Raw genomic sequence first — 19,313 nt, forward strand, 5'->3', positions numbered from 1 at the left:
GTACAAGATACAAATTTTGCCCTTCATAACATGTTGAGGTTGTTTTGGTCAATTTTGAACCTTGGCCTTTGCACAACTCCCTCGAACCACGCAACAAAAGGGAGAAATTTTTGAAGAATTTTAGCTCATCAACGGCTGTATTGGTCTGGTTAATTACTTTCCAAAACACAAATATACTTTTACAACTTCTTAGATTTTTCTTTGAGGAAGTTCTCGCTCTTAGCTGTGTTCAGAACTATTTCCCAATACTTTTTTGTAACTAGGAACACGTGTTTCATAATTCCATTTGAACCGGCAATAAATACCGATTTTTCCTGAAGTTTTGTGACTGAACAGACTCCTGTTTTGAACGTCGGCCAAATTATAGATGGAAAATAGGCAACTGGCTCTAATTTCGCCAAGAATAACATTAAATAAATATTGACCCGAACACAAGTGCACGTTTGATACTAAACGACGGAATTCCTTTGAAACAAGAAAAAACACGCCCCACTCGAATTTTTATGTAAATTTCCAGCAGGAAATGTGCCGTCCTTTGCAGCCTTTGTTGCGGCGCCGTTAATTCCCCTCCGGCTTTTAATTAAAATAATAATTCAAAACACCCCCACATATTAATTAAAAATAAATTGAAGTTCGAGAACGTAGCCACCCTTTCGACTTTTCGCTGACTCGTTGACCACCTGACCGCACCCCGCCCGATTTCCCGAAGTTGGACGGCACCCGGACCGCCGCCGGTTCGATCCGGAGCGCCGCAGCCGCAGCTGCAGCCGCCCCCCTCGGTGCATACGGCCGCCCCGTGCAAATACCCGTTTAACCGTTTTATCTGGAGAGCCGTCGCGAATCCTGAATTACGACCGACACGAAATCCGAATAATAACCAAACTTTAAATAACAACGCGCACGACTCAAAATAATGAATGAATTCCTGCGACCAGCTGCGCTCATTGTTGCCAACATAAATCCAGTTGTCTGCAGGAGGGAGGTGGACCGGAAGACGAGTCCTGCCAAAAACAAAAGAACGAGACGTTTTCAATTCCGGCCCGTCACGACTCCGTCACGAAGCGGCTAATTCCAATCGCGATATTTCAGACACGTTTCCGTTTTCTTGTCGCGGACATGACGAGAATGAGCCGGTTTTGCATCGTACAGGGTGGCCTAGCAAAATCGACCCCGGAAACGGCGAAAACGCGACTGGTTGATTTCGAGTAGCGTCGTAACCGAATATCAACCATCACGAAAACGCCACAAATTGACAAGATTTCTTCGGAAATCGAACGCCAATCGTGCTCGAACTTGGATCTGTGGTCGAGGCTCGCGTTTTCCGAAAGGTTGTTTTTTGGTTGATCCGCTACCGAAAAAATACCAACGCGTTCGGGCTCGATTTTCCGCAAGCAAATTGTCCCGGCGCTCCGGGAATCGATATCGCAAATAATGTAATTATTATGCAGAGTTAATGTAATAATAATTCAGCTCTGGTAACGATGTTTGGTATTGTGTCCAAACCGGGCGACTAGATTAATAAAATCGTTGCGTAACGGATCGCGGAATTCGCATCTCGAAAACAAAATTACGACGAAAGAACTGCCAACAGGTGTAATTCGGGGTTTTAAAAATACTTTTACGATGCAGGTTTTGTCGAAAGATCGCGCACACAACATACGGACATGCTGAGAAATCCGTTTCAGCTCCGAAAAAAAAGACACGAGTGGTATTCGCTCGGTTATTTCCATGTCTGCGTGACGTTTGGGTACTTGAGATGTAATTATCTGGCGAGAAGTGGGAGAAGTCCAGATTTGCATTATTTACATACCTGCCGATATCTGTGAATGTTTTACGTTTGGAACTACTTTGCTTGCCGAAAACGCCATGAATATTAATGGCGGAGCACGAAATTCCGTATACGACAAAAATACGCATTTGAATAATCATTTCAAATATCACGTTGCCTTTGGGAAAACAAAACAAAACAAAAAAAAACACTGAGATATAAAGGAGCTCCCGTGTTTGCACAATCACGGTCGCGCTTTGTGCCGAAGGAAGATATAAAAGGTCGACTCGTATCGATTGCGGCCCAGGGATGCTCCATGGTAATTATATTGTTTTTCGTGTTTGCTCAAAAATCGCGATCGAGACCGCGGCCCTGCATCGATTCCGGCTCAGGAATATTCCATGGTAATTGGATTGTAAAAATCCCGTGTGAGCCCCCGGCCCCGTGTGCTTGATTGAAGAGGCGGCGCCGCCTGTTCCCATCATGATTAAACCCCACGGTGTAAAATGGCGAGCCACCTCGAGCCCAGGTATTCCTTCCGCACAAAGTAATTAACTTGGCGGGATAGTGTGGAGAATCCGGCGAGTAATCCGGGGAATAACGTGATCCAATAAAACAGCCCGTTCGTGTGTGTGCGTACCGACCGCAATGTGACACGGGTCGCGCGTGTCGCGCACCCCGGCGAGTAAAACACTAATCCCCCTCCTTTATTGTTTAAATTAAACAATTTTCTTCCGACGTCGGATCCGCACGAGACTATGTCGTGTTAACTACCCTCCAGTAGGGGGCCCGGCCCCTAAACTGACATTAGTGCAAAGGTCAGGGTCTCGATAATGTGGAGCAATCAATCGGCGGCGCGTTTTAATGCCACCAGGTGTTCCCTCCGGTTTGGGGTGCGGCGACGATTTGCCAAACGCTTCATACACAACCCCGCCTCCGACTGGACCCTCCATCCCTTTGATTCATCTCAGCCAACCAGTTGAACAAATTACGCCCCACCGCGCGATTTCAACTGGCCCAAATCTGCCCAAAACCAAGGCGTTTTTCGTTCTTCGCCGGAATTGGTCCACCACAGGCGATCGTATCAAATCTGGTCGAAATGAGGTCAGTTTTTGGTCCATCTTGTGCGATTGAATAGATGACTCCACCACGCGACTTCAAGCGGTCCAAATCCGGTCGAAATGAGGTCGTTCCTCGCTGAAATTGGTCCACTCGTGCGACCGTATCGATTCGACTGTTTGCTTTGCAACGAACATACGATCCGGGCACGTCCCGCTCCGGACATGTTTGTTTTCCGCCATCGGAAAACTTCTCGATGCTAATTTATCGCCCTCCGAGTCTAGACGGAAAACGGCCCAACATCCGCTGGTACAAATTAAATATTGGCACTGTCTGACGCACCGATCCGTTTACACCGCAAATTTACCCTTGGTAGTGAGCGTAATTGGCGATTTTTTTTACAACAATTTTTCCCGATCAATTCGGATTAACCCCGTCGCACGCGCCCACAATCGAATTATCCGCCAGTGTAAAGAGCGACTTTTACGTAACGCAACGTAATAATTTATGGTGTTTTTTAAGCGCCGTGTGATTCGACAGGTCGGCCTTCGCACCGTGATGGTTTCTTTTTATAATTTTTGATTTATCATCGAGCTATTTATCTGATTTTTTTTTAAATTGACGCAACCGTCGGATGGACCCGCACGTCTGTTTCACAGCTTTCAGGCAAGATTCCAGGAAAACGTGTCCGCACGATAAAAATCGCTGAATCTGACCCGATCTCGCAAATCATTGTCCGACCGTCGATCACGCTCCAACTGGCGTCGTGTGCGGGTCGGCGCCATCCTGCCAAAAAAACCCTACTCTTCGGTCAATTATTTGCCAGATCTGGCTCCTTTTGTTCTTACATCTCCTAATCCGTGAAATAATGCAAATTGCCGGCGGAACAAGCCTTGAATTGTGGCCTCTAATTGGTCAATTAAGAATTTCCAACCGTCCTTTCATCCCTCTCGTAAAAAATCCAATTACCCCCGCCCCACTTTTTCGTGAGTGACATTTCGTGACGTAACGACCAATTAACTCGTAAACTGAACGCTTATTTATTCTCGAGTGCGTTAGAAGAGGAAAGGCAAACGACGTTTCTCTGGCACGCCACTGCTAAATTTGCACAAACAGAAAAAAACGATTAATCACGTGCCCTCCTTATAGACACGCTAAACGCTCTTATCGATATTCCGGGGGGCGAGTCCGGGCGAATCCGGATTACCGGGAATAAATCGTCCCCCTTTCTCAATTAAACATGACGTAACCTATCGACGGAGAAAACATCCCCCGGGACGGGGATTACCTACATTATTAATGGACGTTATCCTGGAGCGTTCGCGAATTACTTCCAGGGCGTCGGGATTATTCGCTTATTAAAAATTCACAATCGGATGCTGTCGACGGCCGCCCCCCTCGGAGGCGGCGAAACCCCGCGACCTCGCGCAAAATTCCAGCTGCACCCAGATTGCGATCAAATTTTCAAATAAATTTCCATCGATTAAAAGAAATCGCCCGATACGGAGTGTCGGTTGGTTTTGATTGACGGATCGAGAACACGATTTTTTTACCTCATTATGTGCTCATTTACCTCGGAAAATTGTCCCAATTAACCGCACTAATTAACTAATGATTTTCCGTGACTGTCAAATTTTTTCCTGTTCGATGCAGTTTTCCTGTTTACCCGACCAATCACAGGACTTGGCACGTCGGTGCTAAACCGATAATTGCAATTACCGTCCTGTTAATAATTTCGCACAATCGAAATCATTAAACCGGCTAAATAGTCCGTAATTAGTAATTACTCCACGTGACCGTATTTTTATCGTCTTGTTTTGCTCCTCTCTATCTTTTTATCTTGTCAGATTTGCTCAACACGGAACTTTAGCATTAAATTAAACCTATCGGAGGCGTTGATCACACTTAATAGGTATTCGTCGGTTATCGAGAATATCCATCGGTGTTTTCGCCTCGTCATAGTCAAAGTGTGTTTTCAAAGCTTTGTGCTTCAATTTAAAATAGAATTTCGGTGTAATAAATATGGAAACTAGGCGAGAGGCTCCGGAATTGTCGGAGGAAATAAAAATATTTCCCTGAGGGCCGAGGTGCAGATCGAGGCGGAACAAAAAATCTTGCGAGTTTTTTTTGGGGGGAAATTTAGACTATCGACAAAACAGAAGTCTTGGGACAAAGGCACGAGATTAGACATCGATCACGAATCCAAGGTCTTTCTGGTTTTATTAGGCCCGCTCCTAGATAACTGTCGTTTATTGACCTAACGGATTAATCCACCGGAATATCCCCCCGAATCGTTTTACATAAGAATGCGCCGTTTTATTATCATATCATGTATAATAAATAGGTTGTTAATAAGAGTAGGAATTACGAAAGCACTCAAGGGCGATCAGATTAGATTTTTCCCGTTGGACTGGAATAACAGTTTCGGACAATATGTACGCATCGTCAGAGAAATAATGAATCTTGAGGCGACCTTGGCCGTTCCGTAATTAATTTTAATTAAGTTGAGATGAGCGCCCAAAAACGCGCCGGTCAGGCGGTCGTGTTGGGCGCCCGGAGCCGCTCCGGTTTTTGGGATTTCGAAAAACCGGGTCCGCCACCCCGCCAAGTATTGAGCCGAAACGTCGCGTCCTGGCCGAATTTTTACCTTGTACTCGCCGGTCAATAATCCACTCCGGACGTCATGGAGGCGTGAAAACCCTAGCACCACCAACCCACAATCGCACGTGTTATTTTGAGAAGATTCGCATATTCGCACACGGTTCAAAGCAACCCGACCGCGCTATACTGAATCAACACAATGTGTCATTCCAGCAGTCCCGCGGAAACCTGCGAACGCTTCCGCCAACCTCCGATCGTCGCCGCCTCTCCGCAAGAACTTCACGGGGAAAAAACCGCTCGGGCCGCCGGAGAAGAGCGGCCGCCGCGGGACGGTAATTAGCGAGGGAGGACCCCGCTTCGAAGGAGCCGGATTTGATTAATCGGGGGCGGTTTCTGTTCCGCCGAGCGGGAGATTCGAATCCGGAGCGGAAGTTTCTTCGACCCACGAAACGCGAGGGAAATGTTCAAAGGACGCTCGCAGGAGAAGAGGCGAGGCGAGACTGCCTGGCGCGCTTCGCAGGAACTTGGAAGACTGGAATGGTGGTTGGTCCAGATGCGGAGCTTCGGCAAAAGCACGTTTATTTTTGGTCGCATAATGCGTCGCACGCGGTGCTTGCGTTACCATAAAAAAAAGCGAAGGTAAATTTTTAGAGCGCGGCGACGTCCAGGCGTCCTTAAAAAAATTATCGCCGCTAAAAGATGTCCGCTGGTAAATAATAGCTTTATTGTCTCGCGGTGTTTACGACGTAATTAGACATTTGAAACAGTGATAGCAGTTTTTGCGAGAATTTCGTATTTGTTTTTCATATTTATTGCCGTTTAATTGCTTGAGGTGTTTGTTTAGTTCTACGAAACTATTTTTGAATTTTTCAAGTACCGCAAAACAAACATTCCTGTGATTCCAAGCTACCAAAACAATGTTTTCCAAACGTTTCGATAATTTCTTAATGCCACTGTCAACAGATCAGATAATCATTTTAATGGATTGCTTCGAGATAAAGTGTCTCCTTTGAATTCGAGTGTTTGCACTCTAAAAACATTGCGAAAAAGGGTCGCGGAGAAGCGATTTCTCAAAAAAAAAAACTAAATTCAACGCTTTTAAACTAAAAAAAAAATTGCGATCGTGATAAATATACTAAAAAACACTCAGAAATTGAATACAACTGATAAAATTTTAAATTCGTTTGAGCGTGATAATATAGCTGTTTATGCAACGAGTTGCAAAATGAGCGTCTTTTTTGCACCAGACATGATAATTGGTCCACGAGTGTCAACGAGTGGTCCAACATGTCATGTGCAAAAAAATAGCCATTTTACTACGTGTTTCATACAAGATTTTTTCTAATTTAGTTACGAAAAGCACACATTCTGATTAAAATCCTGTTTAAATATGCTACACATGTATTTCAATAATTTTATTAAATGAAGCACGTTTGACAACTAAAATGACATATCACAATGGTTGCTTTTCGTAACTAAATTAGAAAAAATTGTTTTCTTTACATTTTTTGTATAAATAAATCTTTCGCCGTCTCTTCCTTGTTATTTGAAAAAGGGTAAAACTAGAAACATTAGGTACTCTCAAAAAAATAAAAACTTTTCACTGATAACTTTCTTATCTTGGTATCCGGTTTGAATTTGTTTGTTTGTCTCGGTAAACCTATTAATTTTGGTGCCAATCGGATCACTCGTTTTCGATTTATACGCAATTTTGTACAATTTTGGCGCTCACCGTAACATCTGCAAAAATGGACCGATTTAAATGTGTCTTTATACAAAATATTTGTCTTTGTGGGGGCTCCAGACCTGCTTATTTTGGTGCCAAATGGATCAGCAGTTTTGGAAATAGACGCAATTTTGTGCGATTCTCTCTTGTTTACGATAAATTATGTTTGGTTCAGGATAACTTTTCCAAAAAAACACCCATATGAATTTTTCTTTTTGCAAAATATTCGTCACAGTAAAGACGCAAGTCCTGTTGATTTTGGCGTGTATTGCATCACTTGTTTTGTAAATATGCACAATTGTACACACAGTTCAACTGTCATGAAAAATGTCTGGAAAATTCTAGTGAAAACTTGTGTATTAATAGTTATTTAAGATATAAGTGGAAAAAGTTATCCTTTATTGCACGAACGGGTTTAAAATACGACCGAGGTACGAGGAAGTATTTTAAAGAATGTGAGTGCAACAAAGCAACTTTTTACACGTATGTCTTACAACATTTTATCTACGATCGTGAGATCATCGCACTGGTTTCAACATAAATTATTATCATTGATTCAATATTTTATGAATAACCAAAGTCGTTTGAAAACCACGTCGTTTAGCAACCTACTTCTAAACAATGTTTCCGACAAATTGTATTGTTGTATTCTGACAGTTCTGTGCCGTAAAAGTTTTATGGCACGATTCCGTCAGTTCACTAAACGTCAACTTTGACAACGATTTTTAGTGCAAAAAGTGCCTACTTTTTACACGATCGTAGATAACAAATATTTTGAAAACTATTTGGTCCATATCGATGTTTTTCTTATACTGCAATTGCCCCAGGCTCTACTTTGAGTCTCTTAATTTCTCTTTTTTCATTATCAATTTGCTTTCGCTTTTAAATTTAATGTCGCAACGTGTAAAATAGTGTTTTCTTATCTTATAAAAATATAGTGCTTCACCTTTTTCTTTACAATTCGGCTCCTTTGCGATATGTTCAGTAGTTTTTTACTTGTAAGTGAACAAGTAGTACATAAATAAATACACATTTTGTGTTTTAGACGTCAAGAAGTCCTCCATTTTATCAAAACTGGAGTGTGTATCAATTATTATTTGAATTAGTTGAAAGTGTATAGAAAAGGTGTTCAAGAGGGTCCGATAACAATCTCTTATTGTTTAAATTTATTTTTTTATCTCCTTTACCGCCTAGAAAAAAAACACTGTCCTATCGTTCCTTTATCAACTTAATAAACGTAATTAATAAATTAGATAATTTCGTTTATTATTAATTGTTTAATTATTTTCCTGATATTCTAAATAAATATTTATTTTTAAATGTTCAGCTAATTCTCGTTGCGTTTACAACATTAATAAAATTCACAGTTTATTTAGAGTCATATTATTGGTTTTTTGACCTCCTAAACTCTAAATGACATGTTTACACATTTTGAACGGCTGTCATTTTACCGCACGGAGTGTGTAAAATACCACGAAAATTTTAAGGTATCTCCAAAAAAACTGTTAGCTTATCATAAATAAAGTCCATTTATACTAAGACAAGATACCGCTACCATTGATCGTTCAGTTATCGAAAATGAACATAATTTAATTGTTTTCTTGTGAAAAATTGTGAAGTCTGATAGCGCCATCTTGTGATATAAATCGTAAGCATGTCAGTTATCGGTATAATAGATAACTTTCTGGTATTTTATTAATCAAATGTGAGCCTTTAACAGGTTTTGCAAAATTATTGGTTACAACAAATTTCAAATTTGAGAAAACGAGTCGTCGGCCAAAAAGATTAATACATTACTAATGCGGTAGGCATTTTACAGCGCGGTCGTGTTTCAATCTAAAAACCTCGCGCTGTAAAATGTAGTCTACCGCATTTGTAATGTAAATATGTAACTATTGTACGAAGCTGTTGGGTAAATAAGTGTCATTCATTACTTACTATCGGATGTTTTTTAAATTGCACCTCATAGTAGGCGTTGAAGAGTCGATTGTGAACGCACTATACAGGTTACGGATCACGGATCAGCTGTTTAAATCTTACGTTTTACACGAGTGGTGCGTTCACAATCGACTCTACAACGCCTACTACGACGTGAAATTAAAAAAAAAACACCCGATATTATTATTACTGTACGTTTTGATGTCTAAAATGTGCCCCAACACTTGGAAAATACAATTTAATTGTTAATTAACAAATTCTGATAATTTAATTGAATTCGACGCCATTTCATAGGTCAAAGGTGTTCATATTTTATGAAGATTAAAACCTGTTTTTCGAGTGGTAGATTTTACGTAATAAAATTCCCTTTTTACAACGTTAGGATATACCTAAATGTGAACTGGAATGGATAGGTGAACGACAGTTAGGAAACATGAAATTTCACGCTTCGTAATTTTGCGAAACGAACAATCGAAGAGGAAGGAAACTTGTCGTTAATGAATAATTCGCGATTAACATAAAATGAAAGTAATGCTCGTGCGATAACTCCACTGTGGTTATCGTTTACTCAGCGCATATTTCTGACGTCACAGGCCTACCTCCATTAGTGACATCACCTGGAGCGTGTGAGGAAATATGTGCGCAAAACGGAGAGAGCAAGGGATTGAAGGAATCGTTTCTTGTTGAAAAATGTAGCGGGCTCTGTGAAATTGTATTTCGTGGAACAATGGACCAGCAATGAGGTCCATTAATACGGTTGTATTGCCGGAACGTATAGACAAAGCGAAGGCAATAACAAGGCAGGAATGGTGTAACAATCGGCCAATAAAAGACGAACATGCTCGGTTTTCCGATGAGAGTTGTACGTTATGCTCCCTCGCTAATTGTGTTTTTTTACGGCGGCCGTTAAGATCGAATGCGTTTCGGCTCAATTCGTCGCACCATCAACGTCTACGGGGTCTGATAAGGGTGAAGTACCTGCCTCTTGGTGTTAACGGTGAGCTGCTGGGGACAGTTGAGAAATCGCGGCGTCTGCAAGGACATCCTCGACCAAGGATCGATCCTCGTTCGCGAACTGGATTAGTTTAGTTTGGCCATAATGTCGTCGGATACATGTTCGTTCTGATCCACAACAAATCGTGATTTTGAGAAGACTGCCAGGTCAGCCGGTGTTCGTGTCCGGAATCGATCAGGATCCCCTTCTGCGATGTTAACCGGAGCGTAATTTTTATTGTTGGGTAAATTTTTGCTTTTATGGACATTTAATGGAGCTCGAACGCCGCCCCACTTAATTAAAACCGCAACCGACGGAGAGTTTACAATTTAATTAAAGATCAGTCATTGAAACCGAATTGCTCGCGGATCCTTACTCAGGATGCGACGACGGCGGCTCCCTCTAACTAATTTGTTGCGGCGGAAAATTATCACAACTTTCGCATACATTTCAAAACACCTAATTCACCTCCGAAACCCCTACAAATCCTACCCGGAGATTTTAATCAAACAGCAGAAAAAATGAGAATTGACAATATAAAAATATTGTTTAAAGATTTGACACTAACAAAATCAGTTCAACAATACGGTCATCATTGGCCGCATTTTAATCAAATAACAAAAGAAAATTTAAGGACTGGGATTTGACAATTTAAAATATTGTCAAGGATCTGACACTCAAATATGTGCCTGAATATGAAGGATGATAATAAAAAACTTTGAGATTTGCGAGTCCGATATTCTCCGGTGTCAAATACATATTTGACACTAAATCAGATTTAACGTTTGAATTTTGCAAACGTGTTCGAGCCCCTTCCTCGGCGCCGCCAGCGCCTTTATCGCCGTTTCTCTTTTAAAGCGCGCCTCGCGTGCCCTTAATTCAATTAAGGGTGAGGTCGTAGCCAAGGCCTCGCGATTCTCGACTGATTAGTGTCCCGGCATGACCTGGAAAACAACCCCGAAACGGTCGCTTAAGAAGATCTACGACCCCCAGAACTCGCTCCGACGTCAAACATTAAAAAGAAGGACCGCAAGAATTTCCATTTCCTCGGCTGGCATTTCCGTGACTGTTAATCTGGAACGATCGCACCGAAACCGGTGGTCTTCGGACGTCATGCGATCAACTCCGTAGACGGCTTCCAAGGTCGCGGGCTCGTCCCCGTGACGTTATCTATCGTTCGATGTCAGATAAAACGCGAAAAATATATGTCACAACTAAGCGATTTGACGTAATTTACGATATGGGAAGCTCGACAGATGGTGCCTGCGTTCGAATTAATTATTTCTAACGTGGAACGCGGTGGAACAAGGTACACTTTTGACACGGAGAAGCACACACTTAATTACATAAGTAATTTAGCTGGAACCTGTTTGCGCAATGGAGTTATCTAGATGGGCAGTGGCGTAACCGGCTACAAAACTCAAATCCATCAAATTGTCAAATCACGTCCAAAGTTGTCAAATTCTTGTTTTAAATCTGGCCTTTTGGGCTTGACGGACATTGTCGCGATCATTGAATCAGTGGAAACCAAAATATGCGTGTCAAATCCAAAATAGTCAAATCGCGATTTGACTTCACTATAAATTCTGGTCAAATTCTTTTTTAAATTTTAATTATTATTTATCAAATAATTGGTGCCAAATCACAAGCAAATCTCCTGATTTCCACAGTAGCTTTCAAAATTGTCAAATTTTTAACATACATTCTGGCAGAATTAGACAAGTTCCACAATATTTGACTATTTTCTTGCCACAATGAACGCAAGACTAGATTTTTTTTGTCAGAGACGGTTTCAATTTATTTGCATTTCTTCGAATAAAAATGTGTCAAAGATTTCACCGTGTGGTGGTAAGATTTGGCAGCTCCTTCGCAAGATTTTGCGTCTGGCAAATAATGGTTTATTTCGTGTGGAAAATGGGCGGCGGCGTTGGTGTAAACATGCGACGCCATCGTCGACGAGTGACACTTTATCTCGGGGGCACTAATTAGAGAGCAAAAGCTCAAAGACCCTCGTTAACATTATGTAACAACCGCCACTTCTGCAAAGAGAACAGACACGCCGTTATAATTCTATTACAGAACACAAAAGGGAAATAAAACACACTGTTTTCATAAACATTGTCGAATGGAAAGCGTAAATATTTATCCAAAAATCCAACAACAGCGAAACTTTTTTTTTGTGCGTTCGGCAAAGCGTTGCCGAATCCCCCGTGGGAAATACGAGACACTATTTACACAAAATTAGAATTCGCCAATATTGGAAATGTATCGGGAAAGTTGTCGGTCGGTTTCTCTTTGCGCACGGGTGTTTCCTCCCGAAACTTCGGGAGTTCCGTTGGAGATTAATAATTGACGGGGGAGTAACGGATCCGGCTCGGTAAGAAGATTAAATATCGTTAAAGTTTCATTTAATGACGGTTTAAATTATGAATGGACTCGTCGAGAACCTCTCGGTGCTTCCCCGTTTCGCCGGTTCCGCTAATCGCTATTCATAACCTCGCCTTCGTTTCAAATTACAAAAAGAATTTTAATTGCGGCGTTCATTTGCGCTAGAAAAAATGAAATATGTGGCGTTCGGCCCGGATCCAGAACGGGGTCACAAACCCCGGAGGTCATACAGTGACCGTCCATCGAGAGGCTCTGATTTATCTCGTGGGATCACGAAAGCCCCAAAATTCCTTTACTCGCTTACCTAATCGTCTCTTGGCGAACGTTAAATTGTACAAATTCACCGATAACGCATCTGTTGCCTCCGACAACAAAGCGCAATCGATGCATTAAAATTGTAACGGAATATGCACGAGGGATGGTTTTTGATTGTTCGACGAATGTGATTGTGATGTTTCCGTGTAATTTAATTTGGTGGGTTTTGTCGGACAGACGGTCGTTTCAGTTGGCCATGAAAACGCTTTATCCTTCCTAAATATTGTATCTTTATCAGTTTACAAACATACGCACTTTCTATGATTAGCTGCGAGAGGGTCATAAATCGTCCCCGATGTGTTTTTTCACCGTGCGAAATTCGTAATGAAGAGATAACGCCAACAGGCCTTGGGTGGTGGATCACTTCGTGTGCGTTAAATTGGATAATCTGGAAGATATATGGAGGCGCACACCTGACGCACTGTGTACCTTGAACTATCCTGACCCAAGGACAAGGACCGAACCTAAAAAACAACAAAAATCGCAACTCTACAATTAGAAGAAGTTTTGATGGAATTTGACAACGTACAGTGTTAGCTTTTAATCTTAAAAGCTTAAATAATAATGCGTCCGCACTGAACGAGGCACGTAGTCAATCTGCTGGGGTGCGGTCCGCACTTAAGAATGTGTAAGACTAGCACTATTATGCAGAATCACCACTTGGACACGTAATGCGGTACGTCTTGGCGCTAACATACAAAATCGACAAAATTAGAAGTATTACATAGATGAAATATTTCTGCTTTCTTCCCTCTTCATCTATAAATTTAGAACAAAGCTTTTAGACTAAATGTGGAGCTATATTGCACAATACTAGACAAACACCATACTGTAAGATTTAGAAGAATTGGATTGACAGAAAATGAGGTTATGAAAGTTAGAACGTACCTTCTAGATTGCTAGATCAAAAATGTAACTTTCAAGTTTGGTTTCAGACTTACGATGTCAAGATTTAGAAGTAATAGAAGTTGTGACTGCATTGAAAAATAATAATATCAGAATCAGAATTATAGAAGAAATTATAAAAGAAATTGTTTAAATTGGAAGACAAATTTATTCTATCTTCTGGATCTTTAGATTTTAAAACTGTAGTGTCCAAGGCGTTTTAGAAGACAAAGAAAATGTTCACTGACTGTCAATAAATTGCTTCTATGCTAGATTTTCAAGAATGAGATGATAAAAATTCATGTTAATCAGATCTTCTAAATTTTTTGATCGTGGATTTAAATTTGGCTATTTTACGCTTAGTTCTTGATCTACATCCTCAAGTTTTAGATCTAGAGCTTGAGACGACACTGAAAAGGTACTTATGTGAGAATCAGAATGATAGACAGAATCTAGATCTGTAGATTTTAAATTATTTCTGCGTAGAATACGGAACTGTGGTGTCCAAAACTTTCTACAAGAGATTTAAATTTCTCATAAACTGTCTAGAAAAATTATATTAATCAAAGTTGAAATTATAGAATCAGAATAAGAAGAATTGACATTTTAAGGGATTGATCTAATGTCTCTTCTAGATATTTAAATTGTAAATATGTAATAACTTTAAGGGACATTCTTTATGCTTAGAATCTGTGGTATCCAAACTTTTCCAAAAGAAAATGAAAATTTTCTTTGGTGGTCTCTAAACCCTGTCTAGATCCTTTTATGTAAGATTTATGTACCGAAAATGTGACGGTCATCTGGTTCTACTTAGCGTAAACCCGGAAAGTGTGACTAAGTGATATTTTGAAGTGTACCAAGTTCAACAGCTGTAACCGTTGTAATAAATAATTGAAAATTTCGCGGTTTAATAGCGGCCCCATAAAATCGCGCAGTAAATAGGAAATGAGATACAAGTTCAAATTATGTGTTCTGGTCTTTAGAAAAGTCGAACCCGATCAAAACAGAGAGCGGTCGAACGTCAGCTCTGCTCTTTTTATCCATCCCGATACCATGACGCATTCCCGAGCCGCTAATAAACCTCTTCTGTCTTCTCCGATCGAAATTTGGAACGCGGTGAGTGACCCCCTCGTAGTATACGGTGTGATTTCTTTTCCATCACCAACCCGACCACAATTCGTTTTTCGCATAAACACAACCCGATCGAACTTATTTTTACATTTTAATGCGTTTCGAGTAGTAAAACGGTCGAGTCAATGTTTCGCTTGCCAAATCTCGCATAAATCTAATAAAAGCCGATTGTGCGCGACGCATAATCCTAAAATACGGCGGAAAATATGTCGACCCACCCCGTCCCCATCTGGAATATCCTCATAAGACGCCGCAGACGTCGGCAGAGATTACCCCGACCGGAGATGCGGAGCAGGGACGCTTTTAAGACTATTTACATAACTCGCATAGGTGCGCGGGGCGCCGTAAAACGGGAACAGGGGATGAAATCCCTGTTCCCGTCTCGCTGAGTAATGTCCCTCCGTAAACACGAGAGAAATCGTGTTCCCGGCGCCGCATCTGGAACCTAATCCAAGCGAACTCGCGTCCCCATTAGAGAAACCACCCCTAATCGCGCATTTTTCGTGGCTATCGATTCGCCCGCTGTAGTTTCGTCTAGGGGCGGCGCACGGGGTGGCGGTTGCGTCACCGCTCGATAGCCGGAGCGCGAGATATCGCAGCGATAAAATAAATCGCCGAGACGATAAATCGAACGCGGACGTGGGGCGCCACCTCGCGCCCAGTAGACCGACTCGGCGGAGGCCGGCGCAGGAACCTGCCGTCCTAGTTCGCCGGAGCGCCGCGCGAGGGTCGATCGATCGTGACCTCTGACCGCCACCAAGGATGGATGGGGAAGGTCACATTTTTTCCGCAATGGCCGTGGGCCAATAAATCCCAAAAAGTATGCGGCCCGGGTAATGGGGGAGGCCCCAAACCCTCGGGAGGTCGACCAAGGGGGCCCCGATCTGTTTTCTTTGGTTGTTGATTGGCAAACAGTCGCGCTATTCATAGCCGAAAATTACCAAATGGTTTTGATAATTCAATTATTTGGGCTATTGGCGATATCGATTCGGCCCCCATTCCCTCCTTAAGCGATAAATTTTCAAGGCGCCCCAATCGATCCCCCGATTCATTATTTACAAGCGTCGGATTTAATAATTTAAATTGTCTAGCTCCAACCGAGTAATGATCGCCTCTTCTCCAATCAAACGATCGTTTTCGTCGTCCTCTTTTTTTAATTGCGGCCCTCAAAGGCGCCAATCTCTTCTTCTTCAAAAGCGACTAATTTCATTGTGTCGATTCGGTCCGCTACGGTTGTCTCGCAATTTGCCAAACAAGCTGAAAATTCTGCCATTTCGGGGGACATCGTTATTTATTCAACTCCTCGACGGAATCTGATACCGTTTTTCCCCCAGGTTATTTTTACCACCCGCGAGCTAAAAATGGTCCTTAGATGTTATCTCGTCGGCGGCCATAACGCCGTTTCACGGGCTTTTCGCACGAAACCCACACCAATTTTCATATTTCATCTGTCACTCTTAATTAGCGCGAGAAAAAAGACGAAAAGCGCGTTAACTGGCGCTGAAATGTGTCGGAATCGATTAGGCGAACCCCCTTGTTTGTCTAAAGCCGGAGCTGAACTCCACAAAGTGGTTTAAATGGGATGTGTGGATCGTAAAACTGACATCTCTGTCCGACAGGATGACGCGCGACCCCACGGCACAGATCTCAGATAAAAATCGAAAATGTTTATTTTGAGAATGTGCTACGCCACTGTGTCGCGGCTATAAATTTGTTCTGCGACATCTGACACCTGAATTACAGAACGACTCCGGCAATTAAATGGAGGATTGGAAGATTGTGAATTGGAAAAATTCGAAAATGAGTCACTCGCTATAAAAATGTTGTTGAAAAATATTGTTGAAAAGAAGGAGTCGTAAAGCGCAAGTTGTGAGATAAATTCCGATAAAATTGTGGTTTAGCAAGAGAAAATTGCAATTTCTCGCAGAGATCAGAGCAATCAACGGATACTCTAAACACTTGGAACGTTTCGAATTAGATAACTTTGGCAAACTTTAAACCGCTACAAAGACATTAAAGTTTCAACAATAAAAATGTAATTTCTCACAAGATAAGTAAACGGAAATTGTATATCGGCTCTGTGAGAAGACAAGAAGATTATGAGTGGGTAAAAATAGTACAAAGTGTGATTTATCTTTGGTTTTAAAATTAGAACAAAAAGAAAAAAATATGTCGCCCAACTGGGTTCAGTTGGTGGCAAATCTGGCCGACTCGAGGCCACCAAAGCGTTGAAATGTGCGCTGTTGTGACTCCTCATCGGTTTATGTATCCTGGGCTGGGAAGGCGTTGGAAACCGTCAATTGTTGTGCTTTTTTAAAGCGTAGATTAATTGGAGCATGTTGACAGCTAACCTAAAATTTATAACCAAAAAAATCTTTCTTTGCAATGTTTTATATTAAAAATAGAATAACTGAACGATTCCTATTGTCGAAGCAAATATCTAAGGCACCCTTTGCTGAAAACAAACATGTTCAATTATGTCCCGATTAAAGATAAACAAATGTCATTCGTGTCAAACGGCGGCAAATTCAAACGTTACACTGTTCTAAACGGTTTACTTTTTCCAACGCCTACTCAGCCCAGGATTTCATTTAACGCGCGATATTAATTCTAAAGGTTAAAAAATTGTGACCTTCGTAATGTTTCCATTTACATATTTCAGTCTTTCGCAATTTCTCAACGATTTTTAAAATTCCTAAAATTGTTATTTTAATGTTTCTCTTGTATCCTTTGTGTTAGTACTTTTTCCCACGCGACAGATCCCCTGCAAGTCTCTGCGATTTATTCCCGTCTGCGACATGTCGCACGCGATCGATTCGGCAGGTAAAAAAATTCGTTCAGGGGTCAGACTCCGTCTATGCCAGCGCCTTCGGGGGCGGCCGTCACCCCGACAAAATTCCAGTCGTGCTACGACGTTCCGACGTCGATAAGAGCAAATATTAGGTCCGTGTAAGGTCGGAAAAGCCGGCGGAATTTGTCTGAAGCACACTTTCACTACGCATCGACTTTGCCACATCGAACAAAAGCTCAGGACGGATGCACCGACCCGGAAGAAATACGGCCGCTCCTCGGCGGGATCATAAATTCATTACGTCTCGTTTCGGCGACGGGAAACGTCACTTAATCGCCTTAAAAAACAGACGCACCTGACGGAGGCGGGGAAGTTTGGGTGGGGGCGGCGTTCGGACAAGTTTTCGGATTAGCGCGATTCGAGCCGCTTCGGAAAAGAGATTAGCTATTGATTTGGTTAATGAGCCTGCAGGATTGACACCGTGCGGCGGTCCTGCAGGCCTGTCATGACGTCACGCAACGAGCTTATTATTTCCGACGGCAGTTTACATAATCTTATTAGAGAGTTTACCATAATGCGATTTGTTTGCGCTTCCGATGAATTATCCGGGGGGCGGCCACTTTTTAATTATTTTAATTATCGAAGGGGCTCGATCGAACCGATCCCCTTCCCGACAAGGGTTCATTAATTAATGTACACCTAAACAACGATCCATCTTTATTGCGTTCCGAACAAACTCCCACACTTTATTGAGGAGTTTGTCCGCTGCAGCTGGCGCCCGACGGCCGCTTGCGGCGACAAATCGCACCCGACACTTCTCCGCTCTCATGAATATTCCCTCTGACGAAACGCGAAAATTTGCATGTCACTCACTAAATCGCGACGTTTCGTCTAACTTGGTTAACTTCGCAAACTAGTCTAGCTTCCCATGTCTTGTTTGAACACGTTGTAGTGTCAGATCGATTAAAAAGACAAATCGCAAGTCACAGATTAATTCAAATAAACTGTGACGAGCGGAAAGTTTCATTTATGAAGCGAATTTACAGCGACAATCAATTCAGATGAATTCTGTAAATCTTAGCCATTGCCAACGGAGACCTGTTGCGACACACTGGATCAAATTAATGGTTTTCCTGTTAATCTCGGAGCATTAGGAAATTTAAACCTGTTGATTTTGCATATTTTTATTGCGACAAATCGCGTCTCAGGGTCCTAAATCGCGTGCGACTAAATAATTCACCTCGGCTAAAAGGTCGTTTGGAAATGTCTGGTGTTGAGCAGAAAATCGATAGCGCTGCAGCGGATTTGCATTTATCTAGATACGTCATAACTCGAGGAATAAAAAATGCCAGCGAGTCTTAATCACCATGGCGACTGCAGGAAAATTGAGTGACAAGAAGAAAACAAAGGAAAAATCGATGGAAGTCCAGGACACGCCGATGAAAATTTAAAGGGGCTTCGTAATTAGAAGAATAAGACGTCGGCACGAATCGGCGAACCTCCAATTAATTTTTCCCAGTCAATACTGGAACAATCAGCGAAAACTGTCGGGGTTTTGTACGAGAAACTCGTTTCTGGCGGCGTTAATTACGTCGGTGGAGATATTTAAATGTCGCCACTTTCGCCGGAACGAGATCCGGATTTGACGCGGCCCCCGGAGCGCGATTTTCGGCTCGGGTTCGATCGCAATTAAACGGCGCCGATACAGATAAGTGAC

The 19,313-nt window shown here is 42.1% G+C and overlaps 1 protein-coding gene across 6 annotated transcripts in view; it reads right to left on the reverse strand.

Annotated features, from left to right (window-relative positions):
* Positions 1-19,313, reverse strand: part of dnc (phosphodiesterase dunce) — a 120,821-nt gene that overhangs the window by 58,890 nt on the left and 42,618 nt on the right. The window contains exon 1 of one of the 6 annotated variants that reach the window (XM_069040482.1): positions 5,475-5,633. The exons of 4 other annotated variants lie outside the window; for them this stretch is intronic. The gene's annotated coding sequence lies outside the window, so the exon portion shown is untranslated. Of the gene's footprint in view, positions 1-5,474; positions 5,634-19,313 lie in introns of those variants that run through there. One more of the 6 variants, XM_069040491.1, reaches the window with a different exon arrangement.

Source organism: Tenebrio molitor, chromosome 3 (genome assembly GCF_963966145.1).
Source record: "Tenebrio molitor chromosome 3, icTenMoli1.1, whole genome shotgun sequence".
Taxonomy (NCBI): Eukaryota; Metazoa; Arthropoda; class Insecta; order Coleoptera; family Tenebrionidae; genus Tenebrio; species Tenebrio molitor.